The sequence below is a fragment of the Xiphias gladius genome, chromosome 6 (genome assembly GCF_016859285.1).
Source record: "Xiphias gladius isolate SHS-SW01 ecotype Sanya breed wild chromosome 6, ASM1685928v1, whole genome shotgun sequence".
Lineage (NCBI taxonomy): Eukaryota > Metazoa > Chordata > Actinopteri > Istiophoriformes > Xiphiidae > Xiphias > Xiphias gladius.
The window spans coordinates 3,539,977-3,552,771 of NC_053405.1; the positions used below are offsets into that span (position 1 = coordinate 3,539,977).

The following is a 12,795-nucleotide window of genomic DNA, read 5'->3' on the forward strand; positions in this document are numbered from 1 at the left end:
CAAATAAACATTAGTGTCAACATATTGTGATTCCGGACTCTGGAGTTGCACAGTGTTCACTGTAGAGTAAAATAGTCTTTCATAAATTCACACTAAAATACCAACCTCTCAATTTAAAGGAGCCAATAGCAAAAATATCTCTTTATCATCAAAAAACATCTCATCATCTTTATTTTAAATAGCTGGTGTCAGGAAAACTACATAAAATTAGGCTCCAGGGTCAAAAACGGTTGGGAACCTCTGGCTCAATCAGTTGCCATAAGTACTGTCCATACATTTTCTGTCATTTGAGAGATTATTCATTTCGTTATTAACCACATTAGAACCTCCTTAACACTTCAGTCCCATCAGTTCACAATTTATCAGTTGCTGAATATTTGCCTCGTGGCACTAATTAAATATCACAGGACTAACATTTTCATTCCAGTGTTCGTTAACAGGTTTGAAATTGTGGGAATTTACGCGGGGAAAAGTCATATGGCACAAAAAAAAACAAACAAAAAAAAACACAGCAGCATAAAAAGCAGCAGTGGGACTGTAGCACAAGCACTGACCTAGAAAGCTCCACAAGTAGGAACCTTTCTGGGAAACCTTTCTGCCACAGAGCCCCCCCCCCAATCACCCTAACATCCCCCAGAGTTAATGAGAAAACTCCAACGGGATTTACCTCATGTTGTTGCTGCTGCCCTGCGCTTGTCAGAGGAAATGGAGGGGCTATGGATCTGACATGAAGAAGATAAGAGGTTAACAGGCCTAAAACAAGAGCCTGGTATATCGTTCATCAATCCCACATGTTTAGAGTGGGAGCTGCGAGGGGCAGAGGACTGGGCTCTTTATTTTGTATAATTCTGATTCTGCTGCCAAGAGTATTTCTATTCTACCCCCCACCCACACCCCCATCTTGGAAATACACGTGCACAAACACACAGATAGCCTGCCCACACATGTACAGACACACATACACATACACACACACACACACACACACACACACACACACACACACACATTTACACACACATACACGCTGGGCAGAATGACAGCTCAGCTAGGTTGCGTGCGAGGGGCCCAAGCTGGTGTTGTGTGGTCTGTGTGTATCCGAGTATGTAGAAGGATCTGCGGAGAGGTCTGGGCAGTGTGTGTGTGTATGCGTATGCGTGCGTGTGTGTGTGTGTGTGTGTGTGTGTGTGTGTGTGTGTGTGTGTGTGGTCTGGGTGTGTGGTCTCTGGCGCGGGCCTGGGGAGAGCCTGCTGACGGCTGGGATGAGAAAAGAGCCGCTGTGTTTACTTTACTCTGGGGGCTGTGCATGGACACGGGAACACTGCCCAGACCCCTCTCTATAACACCAGCGTGCACGCACACACGTGCACAAACACACACAAGCAACAAGTCACACAGAAACTAAGGGAACTTTAGTTCGTGCATGACATGCACAAGTCTCATGTCATGCACAATCACAAATACCCTGCAAACTAGGTAATAGAAACTATAACTTTATACAGGCTGCGGCCTAACTGTGAATGCATTTTTCCTTAAAGTAGCATGAAGAGGAAAACAAAAGAAGAGGTTTCTGAAGCTCCAACTGGAAACCTATGGCATTTTCCACCAGAGGGATAAAGGTATTACCTCTAGAGGGCATCAGAGGATCCCCTTAAGATTATACCCCACTTTCTTCCATCATGTGTCAAGACATGTTGTACTTTGCAGGTTAAATTAAATCGATGACAACACAGAACCAGATTAAGCCCCTTTTCTCTCGCCCGATTCTCTTCCAACCATGACGCTGCTAGCCCCCAGCCACAACCCCAACCTCGCTCTCACTCTCTCTCTCTCTCTCTCTCTCCCTGGTAATAGGGATAAAAAGACACGTTTGTTTTCCTTGGAGGCTGACTAACAAATCAGTGTGGTAGCTGTGTAAGTCTGAGGCTTGGCATCTTTTGCAGCACTGCTAACACGGGACAACCTTTCCTTGGCTCGGTACCCGGACGCGGACACAAAGCAAAAGATTTTTTATTAAAGCTGTAAACAAATCTTTGTCACATGAAACCATTTCATTTTAATGTACCACAGTACACCCCAAAAATGTTGTGCTCAATGGTGTAGGCTAGATGGCAGCAGTGGATTTTTTCCTCCTGGAAATAGGAAGACTGAGTTCAGATAAAAGATCAGATAAAACACACAAACACACACACACACGCACGCACTTCTATATTTATATTCATATGTGTATATACATTATATATATCTATCTATCTATATCTATAACTATTTATATCTATATATCTATCTATATATATCTATAAACACACACACACACACACACACACACACACACACACACACACACACACACACACACACGTATGTCTATGTATACACGTATATACACAGTTAGGTACTTAAGTATTTGGACAGTGACACAGTTTTCATAATTGTGCCTACACCACCACAAAGGATTTGAAACGAAGCCGTGAAGATGTGTTTGAAGTGTCTAATTTCAGCCTTAATTCAAAGGGGTTTAACCAAAATATTGCATTAACCGTTTAGGAATTACAGCCATTTTTATGCATAGTCCTTCCGTTTTTCAGAGGCTCAAAGTAACTGGAAAACTGACATAATTACAAATATAAGTATTAGTTTTTAATATTTGGATGAAAATCCCGTGCAGACAATGACTGCCTTAAATCTGGAACCCATGGACGTCAACAAATGCTGAGTTTCCTCCCTTGAGATGCTGCCTTTACGGCAGCCGCCTTCAGTTGCTGCTTGTTTGTGGGTCTTGCTGCCCTCAGTTTTGTCTTCAGTTAGTGAAAAGCATGCTGAGTTGGTTTGAGGTCAGGTGACTGACTTGGTCCCATATGCAACCATTTTTGAGAGTAAGAGTTAAAATTTCCCATTGGTCGCATCTGTTCAAGCACATGATGATCATTAGGCTGTTTTGGTGCCCCTCCGGCAGGGGTACTGCATTAGCCATTGTGGTTAAAAGTAGTACTCTTTTTCACCGGCTCAGACAGTCTCTTCCTACGTGCACTTTTATCACCAGTGTGCATGCGAAAAAATGATCAACTTAGCGGTTACTTGTTTCCAAAGATGAAACGGTCTATAGCTGATAATTTTAAAAAACATAATGGGGAGAGAGGACGCGGCTGCTGGAGAGGGAGAGCCAACGATGATGAGGGTGCAGGTGCAGGCAGGGAGAGGCCGACTGAGCCAGCGAAGAAGAAATTGTACTACTTTCAGCCACAATGGCTAACACAGTACCCGTCACTGCGGTACGAGGGGAATGCTATGCTGTGTGTTTATTGTAGGCAATGTGTCCCCTTCACTGCAGGCAACTCTAAATTTTTTGGCGGGTCAACACAGTTTAAGCTTGAAACTTTTAAGCTGCGCAACGACAGTAAGAAACACACAACCTGAAGGGACCTATGTATCACCCAAAACACTGGGCCCCTCCACATTGAAAATAACAAACAATTTTTTAAAATCAGGGTGTGAGGATTTTCTGCTTATGTTGGTTGTATTTCATTGTAAATTGAGTATTTTTGGGGTTGTAGACTGTTGGTCAGACAAAATACGAGATCTGAGACCATCACTTTTTGACTGTTTTCTAACATTTTCTTTCTGACGTTCACTCAACAATTAATTGATAACTAAATAACCATCGGGTACATCGGAAACGATGATATTTGTTAGCTGTACATCTAAAGTTATCACCCAACCCCATCTAAGACTTGAGTCATGTAATGGCAGTGTCCATGGTTCAACTCAGGGAACTGTGTTGCACGTAATCCCTGTCTTTCTCTCCCCGTTTCCTGTCCGCCTCCACTGTGTACTATCAACTAAAGGGAAGAATACAACTCCTCCTCCAAACTCTAACCTTTGGCCCGCTTTTTATTTCGACAACTTCAAAACACGACAAACTCTCTGCATCATAACACAGACAGGAACCTATTTACCAGACACACCGTATCAACACACACACATTGCCACGTGACTATCTCATGAATAAGGCGTTCATACCATGGATCATACGCTGCCCTGAGCTCAAAGGTGACTCACATATGGCAGTGATTGGCAAGTGTATGTATGGACATGTGTGTGTAAAAGAGGTGATGGGTTTAGGGGGCACAAAGGGACCCATTTAGACAGCTCATCACCCGCAACCCCCTCCATCGCCCATCAGAGGCGCTAACTCACTATGCTGGCTGCTCGCAACCCCCCACCCCCCACTGCCACGATTTCACTCCATGCTCCCCAACATTACACAAACACCAAATTCCATCAAAGATCCCCTCTGACTCCCCTGAATGCACAGAGCGGGCCAAACATGACCCAGCCTGAGATGACTGGCCTGATCACACAGGCTGGGTGGAGCTTTAAACAATCCTCCTCAGTGTTCGCTCACACCCAGGCCACCACATGCCTCTAAGATGTGAAGGGGGCAATGTAGCCGATAGCCAAACATTGACCGTAATATGCGTCAGCTGTATTATATTTCAAATAAATGGATCGTATCAATATGAACTGTGCAGCTTCTGTTTGAAAACAGATGCTGTGACTAGTGGCCAGTCAATGAGTTCTTCCACAATGAGTCAGCATCTCCTCTGCAAGCAGTCAGTCCCAGGGCTCATGGAGAGTCTTTCGTGACAGAGAAAATGGACAGAGTGATCAGATGTGTGCCTCTGGCTCACTATCCTACCATCATGATGTCTGCCCACAGGGACTGTTAGCTTTAGGGCTGTCTGTTTGTTTGTTTGTCAGTCTCAAGTGCTTTTCAGAGTTGGGCCTAATGAAGTGAAGTCCCCAATTTCCCATATAAAAATCCTGTAACAATAAACAGAAATATAAAGTATGGGCCTGCAAATGCAGAAAGATGTTTTCAGAGGATTAAGAGACTGGAGACAGGCAGCTCTGCCCAATGACATGGTGAAATGGAGACATTTGAACCTTCATGAGTGAGGCTGTAACACTGCTGCCCCAGCTGCTTTACATAAAAAACACTTCACCAGCGTGAGAACCTTCCACAGTCACATACAATCATAAATAATAAAAACATTCTTGCTTACAGTACAAATCAGCAATATCATTTAATCCAGCAACTAAAGATTATTATATCAATTATTTTTAAATAATCACATAACTGTCTATAAAATGTCAAAAAAGGAAAGAATGCCCATCACAAGTTCCCAGAGTCCAAAGTGACATTTTCAAATCATATGTTTTTTTATATGATAAATGATTCATTACCACAATTGTTGCTCAATACTATTCTGGGACCATCTGAGTAATCGACCAGGGCTTCAGTTAGTGATTATTTTAATTATCAATTAATCCTTTGATTATTTTCTTGATTAACTGATTAATCGCTTAATATAAAATGCACTTGAGTCGTGAAAAAAACCTGTCACAATTTCCCAGAGCCCAAGGAAAGATCCTCAAATGTCTACATAAGTCAGACCAAATATTTGATATTTTTGCTTGATAACTGATTTAGAATTGTTGCCGATTAATTTTCTGTCATCAATTAATCAACCATTATTTTCATTAAAGATTAATCTACCAATTTCCTCAACTAGCCGATTAATTGATGAATTGTTTGGCTTATATAATGTCACAAGATAGACAAAAATGCCTGCCTAAGTGTCCCAGGGCACAAGGGGACATCTTTAAATTGTTCTGTCTAACCGTCCAAAACCCTAAGATACTCTGGTTACTATTGCATAACTGCATAACACAGCAGAAACCAGCAAATCCTCACAATTATGAGGTTGGAACCAAGGAAAACCTGGAAAAAATTGATGTAATCATTAACTGATTATCAAAATAGTTGGCGATCAATTAAGTATTATAAACTAATTGTTTCAATAAATCTTGCTAGGATCTGCATTAAATGAGCTCCATTAGTATTGAGCCTGTCTCTTTGAGCTGTCTTGTGGCTTGTTTCCAAACCCAAAGCTCCTCTGTCTGTCTGTCTGTCTGTCCAGGTCTGACTGGGGTCACAGAAACCACACTGTGAAAACCAGTGGCCCAGCAAGCCTTTCAGCAGGGAGGAGACTACCAGGTGAGGCCGACTGCGGGGAGCAGACAGGGGTGAGAGAGAAGCGCCGCTTCACAAACAAGGCTCGGGCTGACCCCTGTTGCTCGATTCACCCCAAGGTCTACGGAGCAGCGGCAGTGAGGAAAAGCCTCAAAAAACACAACCCACCACATTCCACCAAAACAAACAAGCAAGGCCACCCATATTTTTCAATTAGAGCCCTGGGAGGGGGGCAGGAAATGGATCAGTGTTGCCTTGCCCCCACCTTCCCCCAGCAAAGCAGTGCTGACTTTGGGGAAGAGAAGGACAACTGATACACAGACCTCTGTAGACTCTCACTGAAAGGGTGATGGACTTGTTAGCATGGATGTCAACTCAAATGATGGAGGAGCTCAATGACAACTTATTCCTGCGACATGGCGCCTGCTTCCTATCTGCCTGTCACTCAGTTGCTCTCATTCATTCTCTCATACAATCAATCAGTTGAACACACACACACACACACACATGGAAAGGTACTGTTTCCCTTGGACAGGCCTACTTAAAGAAAGTCTGTTATAACAATTAGTGCTGTCAAAATTGGACAAAAATGATGTTTGATTATTCCTTCGGAAAAAAAAAAAGAACAATGACACATAGGTACGTGCCATAAGAATATCTATTTTTGCGCATTATGTCAAAAAGAGGGCAAACCAATACAACAAAAGACATAACTACTTGGGTGTGTAGTTTCAAGATGTGCCCTGAGGTTGCTAGTGCTGGAATGCTAGGCTAACTGTAGCCTATGTAGCTTGCATACAACTTTATCTCCAGGTTCCACAATTTTGCCGTCTACTGACCAAAATCCGAGGTTTGTCCAAACGGGCCTTTTTAGATTACTGTGAGTGCAATCGCTATCTCTGCGGCCGACTTGGGTTGTGAACTCTCTGCCATCACTACCACATGGTTGTTGTTGAATTATTTGCTCGTTTCAGCTCGACCTACATTTCATTTTTAAATCAGTGAAAGAGATGTTGTGTGGCTCCTGTCCATCGTGAAGTGCATTCAGTGCAGCGGCCCAGGCCTACGCCAGAAAACGCGAGGCAGACAGCCACGATAATGCCGCTTTTTTCCCCACAATTGAATGTCTGTTTTTTGTTTTGTTTTTTTTACAATTCTATTATATAATTGAATTTAGAATATTTGTTGACAGCCTTAATAACAAAAGCACACAAAAAAGGGATTATAGAGGCTTAGACTCTGTTCTGTTTGAAAACACTACACTTAATGAGGCTGAGGTCAGAGAAGTGTTTATATCACAACAGGAGGCCTTTAGGTTTACTAAGTAAGTGTTATCTCAACCTTTAGATCTACTTGAAATAACTATATCTACAACCACAACTGAAACTGTGCTTTCTTGACCTAAGAGTAACATAGGCTTGTTATGACACTTTGTAAAACAAAATGGAGCAAAGCTAACTTTAGAAGTGCTTACTGCAACTAAATTTTGTTTCAATAAATGAGCCCTTTTCGGACCAAACACCAAACTTAAATCTTATCAGTTCTATCACAGTTCCCGGTAGGCCCAGGTGCTTTAAATCACATAACTACTTGCAGTTTTCATGACTAAATGATGGAGAACACTGCTACTGAATGACAACAAAATATGTTCTGTGGTCAGAGATCAAATTGTTGCAGTTTCTAAGTTCGCAAATGTAGAGATTTGTTGCTTTTATTATCGTATACGACAGCAAACCAAATATCTTTGGGTTTTAGACTGCTTGTCAAATACATCTCCTTGAATAGATCTTCTTGAGTTGTGAGAAGTTATGACAGGCATTTTTTTTAGTACTTGATGACATTTTATAAACAAATCAATTCAAGAAAATACTTAATCGATAATGAAAATAATCATTAGCTGCAGCCCTTCCGCAGATTTCAAAATAAAGAAGAGGAGAAACAATTCCTTCATAAAAGTCCTGTAAGTCTTGTAACAGGAAACTGAAATCTGAATGGCGGCTTAAAACACAGTAATCATAGAGATATTACAATGTTTATTTCTACATTTCCAAGCTTTTTCTCTGAAGCGTCGTATTGGCATGCAATCATGCCTCTTAAACCCTTATAAGGGGGAAGCATAGTTTGCTTGGGGGAGCTGAGGGGATATCATCAGCACCTTCACATACCTTAATTTAGCAGGCTGACAGAATCTCACACGAAAAAACAACAAGGTCATTGCTGAAGATGAACGAAAACAAGCCAACAGTTGCTGCCAGTGATAAACAACTAACTTGGCTCAGTGCACATCATATGCACATCATCTATCCTGGTATGACCATTACAATAAGAGGAAAGTTGAAAGCTGTTTTACTTGCAATCAAGTTGCTTAATAGAACAATAATTTGTCATTAACAATCAGTGAGATAGTGATGCATTAACAACTTATGTTTTAAAAACCTAATTTGCAGTTCTCTAATCTTTATTCTTATCAGTGTCTTCCGGTTAATGCAAGGCTGCCTTTCTGAGTAATATGAGGTAATCTGATTGTGATCATTTCTTTCTGTTTTACTTATTCCCATCAGTATACATTTGTTGTCCAAGTGTAAGCAGGGTGTTAAGTCCAATACATTTTCTCTGTTTTTGTAGGCAGCTTCATAGACACCCATAATTTCTGTTTTAAAACATCTGTGTTTATTGGAATGCACTGCACAGTCTTCATAGAAGTTGAGAGAGAAATCGTGCCACCCGACTGTGAGTAACTTCTTGAGGTCTCTCGTGGATACAACATTCCCTAACTTACTTGTGTTGTTTTGAGTTCTCATTATTTATATTTGTTTCAAATATCCACCGCTAGTTGGAGAATGGGGGGGGGTAGTTTCTCAGATTGAAGAAAGAGACTTTGTCTGTTATCATTTATATTTCGTACATTTGCAGGGAACGTCATCCTTTTTTGCAAAAAATGTCAACAAAGGTCTGTGGATGATCATGAGTAATCAGATAATAACTACTCAACAGCAACAATTTGCTGGTGAGTCTGATGTAATTTTTTTTTTTTAAGTTTGGAGCATCAAACTTTGGTGTATCAATATGATTCAGCTGGAGACAAGCAAAAGACAGAGAAAAATAGTAAAAGATGGAGGGAGAGGGAGTTATATCTACTACAGTACGTTTGCAAAATAAAGCAGTTATAAAAAACAGTGACAGTTACATAGGACAACAGATTGAATTTTCATAGCAAATAAGTACAGCTTGATGTGGTACTAAAGCACCGAATTTACCAATTTATCACCAGGCCGCTGACGGTTAGTAAGAAGTCTTAAAAGTATGTTCTGCTACTCAAACAGCGCAACGTAACCTTTAAATTGACAGATATTCCAACGGAATTTGGTTCAGCTATTAGTATTGCTGGTAAGACGGTGCAACATAACAACCCTAGACAGGTTTGTCTGCTGTTCCTACTAACGTCGACTGTCACAGACACATCAAAGACGCCCAGTGCAACATACAGAACAACCCATCAGTGATTTCAGAGACAAGGATATCGGCTTGGTTGACAAATTTGACAGCTATCACTCGCTCAGGCTAACCACCGTTCGCTAGCAAGCCAACTCGTTATGCCGGAAGGGTTAGCCGAGGCTGTCGTTTGCGTTCGTCGTAACCTTAAAGAGGGCCTAAATATCTCCCTGACGTACGCGCAATGACCTCTGCTCTACTTTGAGAATCTTAGGAGAAAAATATTTTAGAGAAAAGAGTAACTTACAGTTTACAGCTGCTGGACTTCACCGACCGTTTCCTGTATCCTCTGACTACTTCCGGCTTTCCGTTCTCAGCCACAGCCTTCAGAATAAAATAAAATGTCATTAAAAAAATAAAAATAAATAAATATATATATATATATATATATATATATATATATATATATATATATATATATATATATATATATAAAACATATCATAAAAAGTAAAACAAAATAAAATAAACTCTGATAATCCAATATTAATAATTAATTATTCATTCTGATATGAGTGATTGGCAATCATTTTGACTAATTGATAAAGTCCACGGTATCTTTTAATGATATGCATCTGACTTGCTGATTTATTGCTTTGCCATTTAATCTAGACACATCTTGATTATGCTGAAAAACACTATGACAGTACGTATACTGTACATTCAAAATCGGTGCATGTGCTGTGTCACACTTTTATCTGTGAATCTCCATGACTTCACATAAACTTGTGAAAGACAAAAGAAAGGTGGAAATTACGATACCAATATTTGGTTATGAAACAGTGACATATGGAAACCTAAACATCCTGTGTGCTACAACTTTTCACATTCTCTATCTTTTTACTCTGTTCATTATACAGCCCGGCAGTGATGGACAGTAAGTAAGTACACCCCACATTTACTCGGTTAATATACTTAAGCACAGTTAAGTGGTGCTTGTACTTTATTTGAATATTTTCTGTTTTATGCTGCTTTATACTTCTACTCTACTGCATTTCAGTGGTAAATTTTAAAAAATGACGATGATACAAAATATGATGTATTGCTATAGACTGAACTACTCAACAGTGTATAAAGTTAGCTCCACTTCAACCAACTATGGCATTCAAATACTGCTCACATATTAATGTGTCAATACCAGTACTTTAATAGTATAAGATATAATACTCTTATAGGGGTCATTCTCTATAATGAGTGATTTGACTTTTAATATTTTAAGAATATTTTGTTCAAAATACTTTTTAAATTTGCATTTACTCTAAGGAAGTACAGTACCCCAAAACTGCACCTAACTAGGCCTACAGTAGTTGAATAAATGTACTTCTTTCCTCCAGTTTCTTTTTACTAGAGTGAAATTTCAAATGCAGAAGTTATAACTAGTTTTACACTGTGGTAGCCTACTTCTATTTTTGCTCATGTAAAGGATATTATTATTTATTCTACTGCTACTGCAGCACAGCTAACATCATCTGGTGAATCATCATCTGGCCAAATTTCTCTGGTTTCACTTCTGTTTTCTGATTTGCCTTTGACAGCAAAAAGTTTGATGGGTTGTTGGTTCTGCACATCTGTCTTGAAGCTCCTTTTCTAAGATCTTCTATGCAGTCCTAATATCTGTACTTAGATCTAAGACTAAATGCAGCAAGACAGCATTATTAGCCCGCATGCATGTCCCTCTGAAGTTTTGAATGTCCTTGTGTGAGAATTCTGAAGCCCAGTGGGAGCTTTGCTTCTTTCCTCGTCTCTCTCTTTTCACGGTGCATCACTGAGGTATTTCCACTTGTTCTGGGAAAGGCGCAGCATCATTAGAAATGCAACAGGGACCACCCAGGCACATACTAGAACGCTGATACCATTACATTTATCTCACCAAATTGTGCAGGGCAGAAAGAATTTCTGTGATAAGGCAAGGCCCAATCCCCGGGGAAACCATACTGTCCAATTAGACGGGGTAATCTGATAATTGAGGGATCAAACTGTGACTTGGGAGTTTGCACAGATGCTGATGCAACACAGGGGCTGTTTGTCTATATAAACATCAACTTAAAGCAATGACGCTGGAAGTTTTTGATCTCAAGTCTCTTTGGTACAGCCTCTGCCAATGAATGACAACATCAGTGGCATATCACACCAACTAGTCAATCTACAAAATCAGTAAACATTTTGGTGCATTAGATGTGTCACGTATTGAGATACTATCACTTGATATATGGGAATCAAATTCTGATGTATTTATTCATTTATATATATTTATATGAAATTTGTATATAACCAGTTTTGACATTTTACAGTACAGAACAGCAAGAACCACATATGCAGAGCCTTTTTTTCTCATTTTTTTGTAGTTAATTGAATATTTCAACATTTTGGGACATACACTTATTGCTTTCTTGCCAAGATTTAGATGAGAAGATCAATACCACTGTTGTACTTGAATGTGAAGAGCTGGTTAGCTTAGCTTAGCTTAAAGACTGAAAACAGGGGAACAGCCTGGTTTTGTCCAAAGGGAACAAAATCCATCTACCAGCATCTCTAAAGCTTACTCATTAATGCATTATATCTGATGTATAAAAAAGACGGGTTGTGGTTTTATGAGGGATCATGTCCTGCAGAATTTTTTTTTTGGCTGGGCACAGTTCTGATCTCCTCATCTAACTCTTCTCAAGAAAGCAAAAAAAGCACATTTCCCAAATCGCTGAACCACCCCTTTAAATTACTCTACCCTCCGCCGACAGCATCTTCATTTAGCAGGGACCACGTCACTGCAATTTGTGTTTTTAAATAGAGCAGGCTTTCTGAGCAGGTGTCCCAGGTGTGCCCCTGAGGGACACTGCTGGTGCCTTGATCCTTGCTGTGACCCCCCAGCCCTCTGTAATCCACATCCCGTAATGGCACATGCTGCGCTGGCACCATTGCTCATCCCTGAACCCTATTGTTCATTGTTTGTCTTCTCCAGTTTTTTCCCATGGGCCCCTGGCCAGTGAGAGGAAAAGGTCACTGTAAATATTGCACTGAAATCCTCCCTCCCTCCCATAGAGCTCCTGAAGATGGAACAGGCGACCAGTGGGTGAGCACTTCCTTCCTGCGCAGGGCATTTCAACTGTAAGACATCAAACAAGCATGAATCCCTCAATGTCAAAGATTGCAGCAGTGAGATCATATGCTAAGTGTTGACATTACAATAACCTGGGCAGGTCTCAGCTCTTTGTCAAGCACATCAGATAGCATAATATCTACATATGTGGCTCCGTGTGCCATTGAAAAGC

General features: G+C 40.5%; 1 protein-coding gene across 2 annotated transcripts in view; it reads right to left on the reverse strand.

The window, feature by feature from the left end:
* exoc2 (exocyst complex component 2) overlaps positions 1-9,843 on the reverse strand; it is a 50,970-nt gene extending 41,127 nt beyond the window's left edge. For both annotated transcript variants that reach the window (XM_040128538.1, XM_040128537.1), the window contains exon 1: positions 9,777-9,843. The gene's annotated coding sequence lies outside the window, so the exon portion shown is untranslated. The remainder of the gene's footprint in view (positions 1-9,776) is intronic.
* Positions 9,844-12,795: the final 2,952 nt, after the last annotated feature.